A 6222-nucleotide genomic window follows, 5' to 3' on the forward strand; every position below is an offset into this window, starting at 1 on the left:
CTCCTATGCTTTAAATGGCGCAATAATTGCATGTCTGAAATTCCAGAAGATCATCAAGAACAAATAGCTCTTGCTGCATACTAACTTTGAGCTTTCCCTTTATTTAGATGGCTTGTATATAATTGAGACACTTGTTTCCCTACAGACTCTTCACAATCTCTTAGAACCTCCAGTGCAAACCATTTTTTTTTTTTTCTTTTCAAATTTAAGATATTGCTCTGTCTGGTCACTCTGTCAATGCACTGAAATTTTCTCTTTATTTTTATACCCTTACATTATTATTTTTTCTACCATAGAGCCAATTAAAAGTCTGACCTAGAAGAAAGTACTTAACTACCATTGAGTCTGAATAGCTTCTCACTTTGAATTGCCATTAAGCTTCTTAATAAGGCACTGTAAGTAATATTAACCCCAATCTGAATTTCTTAAAAGGTAGAGGCACTTTTCACTATCATAAATTAGAGCAAATAAAATATCTTTTCTTTAGCCTATCCATCCTTCATATGGCTATTATATGGGATTGGTGTTGTTTATATTAAGTAGCTATCTAAATGCTGAAACTACATACCGATAGTTTAAGCAGTGGATTTTTTTCTTTTCTGTTAATTTTTAATAGAAAGTTTGAACAGAGTTGTTAAACAGATTCAATTTGTTTACTGAAATACAGTTCTGATATTCCTAGCACTTGATTCAATATGCATTAAATAAAATTCTTACTTCGTAACATGACTAATTTGTGGTCTTTAATAACATGCAGAATTTTGAAATTACTCTGTCTAGTGTTAACAATTGCTAAGGTTGAGGAATGAAACCGAGAGAAGATTAAAGGTAATCGTACTCGGTTCCCATTATTTCTTCATTTGAAATTTATAGCTAGCCCTCACTGCTACACCATCTTCAAGCTTCACAACAGAATCTCTGCAGTATCTGATAGGATAAGGAAAAGCTATTATTTCCTATAATGTAGAAAAGTGTTGCACAGAGAAAGTAAAGTTCAGGTCTTTTAATTTGATACCCAAATGGCACTGAGAAGCTAAAATATCTTTTGAAGTTTTCTTATTCTCAAATCTTTCAAATTAATAGAACATGGGTAGTAAGAATGGCGAACAGAGCCAAAACCCAAAAAGATCTATGCCAGGCAGTCAGAAGAACATGATGTTTAAATCATTGCCACCAATCAGTAGGAAAGAAAAGTGTAACCTCTTGTGAATTAAATTACAGATGTCCACTAACATTCTAGGAGAGTGAGCACTTCAGACCTACTGCAGTCTGTAAGGCAGGAGGCTTTTATCAATGTTTTAGAGAACAAGATTGAGACTGCTACCTGCTTAGGAGAAAGAAAGGGACATTAAGAATTTCTATTGCCTGTTCTTCCAAGCAAAAACATCCCACAGACCAGAGGGAAAAGTCTTGCGCAAAAGATATGGACGTTATTTATAGACAGGTTACAAGTATGCAGGTAATTTTTTTTTCTTCTAGATGAAAGTTAGTGTGTTTTGGACAAGAAAATGCAGTTAATATTTGAAATCAAAACACTGATTGAGTGTTTTGAAAGTATAATACATGCCTTCTTAGCTGAAAATTGCAGACAAATCCAATTCCTACTCTGTTGATTGAAAGCTTTTGTGTCCAAAACTTATGCAGTTTTGTACCTCACGTAGGACAGAGTATGTCAGGCTCTAGGTGCCAATGCAATATAATGATATAATACTAGAGGAATATTATTATAATACATAAAACAGTCTATAATACATATTATTATAGACAGCATAAAATAAGTAAAAATACAATTAAATTTTAATAATAAAAATGCTTCTATTGTATTGACAATAAAACCAAAGTTTTCTAGTATGCTGTCATGTATAATTTTAAATTAAGCCTCATAATAAAATTAAGAGCAAGCAAAAGCTTTCATGGTTCTTAAAAGCAGCTACAGCAAGTGATTTGAATTAACGCAGTTGATTACTGATTCAGTTAAATGTTAGATTTACAAATGAAATTAACTATTAAAAGCTAGAAGAGAATCCTTTCTTATCCCTTCAATTCTTATAAACCTAGGATTTCACTGATACTAAGTTTCTTCCAATATATCATCCCATCTCTGTTTCAAAGTAAGGCATGAGGAACAATTGTTTGAATCTACAGGATAATTTGCCAAAAAATATCGAGTTACATAATTTCTTTGGTTAAAAGGAGGCTTTTTTTTTTTTTCACATATCACTATGGCAGGGATTTATAAAATTTCTGAAACTTCTAGACTTACATAAATGCTGCTACTGTAATTTGGATGTTTTTTATATAAATCTTCCATATCTTTTTAACACTACTAATCTGCTCACCTAATAGTGTCTGTGGTAAAGAGTTCTGCAGACATTGCCCCTGTTCATAAGGGCAATTTAAAAATTGCTGTCTTGCAATTATATTGAATACCTCTTTGGCTTTGCATTAATTAAGAAATTAATGAAATTCCTGATTTACCTTTACATTATTATTCATTATTTATGCCTTTTGATCACCTCTACTGCAAACCATAATTTAACTATTCTTACCCCATAGCTACTTCTGATGACAATGCAGGAGAATGTAAGGATGTCTCATGGAGCAGTTTTAATTTAGGTTAATACGTGTTGCTTGAACACAGTTGTGGAAACTTGGACAATTCCTACTTTGTAAACAGTGTGGGAACTGAAGGATGGATGGACATTGCTGATATATAAATCATTATGTCAGCCTTGAGTCTACCAGATCTTTGAGCAGACAGTGAAATCAAGAAAATTTAAAATAATCCATCACCCCAAGTCTTTACAGCACTACTTTTAGGATTAACAGACAAAAATTATTTTAAGCAGAATCCATCTCTGGCACTAAATATGTAAGCTATAGTTCAATGGAAAGACAATTCTGAGCCTAAAATGTCAAATTTCTATCTTGCTACTAGGGAGAAAAGTCGTGCTGTTCTGATAGTGTGATTTATCTTTGATGTTCAAGGAGTAAACACCTATGTCTGCTTGGCACATGGATCCTATTGAACTATCAATTAGAAGTGTTACATTTACTCAACCGATGCAACCTAGAACACAGATATGGAGCTAGAAGTTCAATCTATTTCTCTTTGGGAATCTTGATTTTTCTTTTCTACTAATTCCTGTTGTCAAAGACAGTCAAAAAAAAAAAAAAAAAAAAAAAAAAAAGCAGTAAACACTGTTATATAGAGAGCTTTCTCCCTTGGTCCTCTCAATCTAAACAAAACACGTCACTTCAGGAAACTGAGTTGCTCTTTGTAACCACAAAATCTGATGCATCTATGGATGGATTAATGTGGGTCCCTTGCTGAATGAGGGGGGTGTCCTGGTAACGGGAGACGCTGAGAAGGCGTCTGAATGCTTTCTTTCCTTCAGTCTTTGCTTCAAGGACTCCCCCACAGGACTCCTCAACCCTGGAGGAACGAGAAAAAGTCTGGGAAGTGGAGATCTCTCCCCTTGTTGACAAGGGAGTGGTTCGGGAGCGTCTGAGTGGGCTTAATGCACACAAATCCATGGGTCCCGATGGGATGCATCCATGTGTGCTAAGGGAGTTGGCAGAGGTGATTGCTGAACCGCCCTCTATCATCTTTGAAAGGTCCTGGAGAACAGGAGAGGTGACTGAAGATTGGAGGATAGCCGGTGTCACTCCGGTCTTCAAGAAGGGCAAGAAGGAGGATCTGCGAAACTACAGGTCAGTCAGTCTCACCTCTGTCCCTGGAAAGGTATTGGAGCAGCTTGTTCTGGATGCCATTTGCAAGCAATTGGAAGAGAATAAGGTTATGAGGAGTAGTCGGCATGGATTCACCAAGGGGAAATCGTTCTCAACCGATCTCGTTACCTTCTATGATGGCATCACCAGCTGGGTAGATGAGGGGAGAGCAGTGGATATCATCTACCTTGACTTTAGCAAGGCTTTCGATACTGTCTCCCATGACATCCTCATAGCAAAGCTGATAAAGTGTGGGATAGAGGAGTGGACAGTAAGGTGGGTTGAGAATTGGCTGACTGGCTGAGTTCAGAGGGTGGTGATTGGTGACGCAGAGTCTGGCTGGAGACCTGTGACTAGCGGTGTTCCCCAGGGGTCGGTGCTGGGTCTGGTCTTGTTCAACATCTTCATCAACAACCTTTACGAGGGAATAGTGTCTGCCCTCAGCAAGTACACTGATGACACAAAGCTGGGAGGAGTGGCTGACACGCCAGAAGGCGTGAAGAAACCAAATGAGATTTAATAAGAGCAAGTGAAGAATCCTGCACCTGGGAAGGAATAACCGCAGGTATCAGTACAGGCTGGGGGATGACCTGCTGGAGAGGAGCTCTGAGGAGAAGGACCTGGGGGTCCTGGTGGCGACAGGTTGACCATGAGCCAGCTGTGTGCCCTCGTGGCCAAGAGGGCCAATGGGATCCTGGCGTGCATTAAAAGGAGCGCAGCCAGAAGGTCAAGGGAGGTAATCCTCCCCCTCTACTCTGCCCTGGTCAGGCCTAACCTGGAGTACTGTGTCCAGTTCTGGGCTCCCCAGTACAAGAAAGACAGGGATCTCCTGGAAAGAGTCCAGCGGAGGGCCACAAAGATGATATGGGGCCTGGAGCATCTTTCCTATGAGGAAAGGCTGAGAGACCTGGAGAAAAGGCTGTTCAGCCTGGAGAAAAGAAGACTGAGAGGGGATCTCATCAATGTGTATAAATACCTGAGGTGTGGGAGACAGAGCAATTTGGCCAACCTCTTTTCAGTGGTTTGCAGGGACAGGACAAGGAGTAATGGTCACAAGATAGAGCACAGGAAGTTCCTCACCAACATGCAAAAGAACTTCTGCATGGTGAGGGTGATGGAGCACTGGAAACAGGCTGCCCAGGGAGGTTGTGGAGTCTCCTTCTCTGGAGATATTTAAGGCCCGTCTGGATGCCTACCTGGGCAGCCTGCTCTGAGGAACCTGCTTTGGCGGGGGTGTTGGACCGGATGATCTTTCAAGGTCCTTTCCAACCCCTTCAGTTTGTGATTCTGTGATTCTGTGATCTGATATGAAGGAGGGAAGTGTAGACAGACTTACACACTCTTTCATGAGCTTCTATTGATCTCAGAGGATGTTATGAGGTGTGTGTCCTAACTCAGAGGCTGACAAACTGTGGTCTTCAAACCACAGATATTTAATGGAAACATAAATAGTCTGTGCTCATCTGTAGAATCATAGTGCCTATTGTTTTTACTTAAAAGTTTCATGACAATGGCAGTGATGGTATGGCAGTGATGGTGGTTTATGCAAGAAATATTCAGGGCTGATTATACTCCATTGATACAATTACCTGCTTCACTAAAGATTCTTGAGTTAAATTCTTCCCTCACTTTAACTTTCTACCATCAGTGCCTGTGATTTCTATGGGATTGGTGACACTTACAAATCAAAGTAAAGCGAGGTTTCCTTTGTTTCTACCCTGATGTTCATGTGAATGTGCCTGGAGATGTATTCACTAAGAGCTCAGCATGGACAGTTACCACCTAAATACACTCCTTTCTTTTACTTCTCATTAAAAATTTCTTCTAAAGTAACATGGCAATTTGTAGGCTCACATAGACCATGAGATAGGATCATATAAAAATTAGATTGAACAGGACCTCTAGAGGCTACCTAATACAACTTGCTGAGACATAAGAGTCACATCTGAGGTGGGTTCAGTGTTTCTAAATAAAACTGGAATACCCTATCAGAAGAACTTTGTAGCCTGTTGCATGCCTACTAAGCAGTTAACTAACAAAAAGGCTGAAGAGTGAACATAATATAGTGAAGTGAATTTTGACAATTTTTTGTCTTCTGAAGACAGTCACAAAGTAAAACTTAATTCTACAAATGTTTCAATTTATGATATGATAAAAACACTTAAAGGAAGTTCTTGACAGTAAACAGACAAGTCATAATATAGAAGAAAGTCTGTGGGATATTCAGAAGTGCTAAGAGACTCCAATAGTCCTTGCATAAGTGTGCATAAATTTCTCAAAATCTGTCTGCATGGCCATCTTCATCTTTTAGACACCTTTTTTTTTTTTTTTTTTTTTTTTTAGATTTGTTTCCCTAATTCTGTTTTTAAAAACATAACACAAGCAAGAGTCTTCATTCTTATTATTAAAAAGACAGCTGCATCTAGAATGTCATTACAATTATATTCATCCTTCATTTGATTTAGAAAAAAGAGACATAAGAAATGTATA

The sequence above is a fragment of the Aythya ferina genome, assembly GCF_964211825.1.
Source record: "Aythya ferina genome assembly, chromosome: 17".
NCBI classification, from domain to species: domain Eukaryota; kingdom Metazoa; phylum Chordata; class Aves; order Anseriformes; family Anatidae; genus Aythya; species Aythya ferina.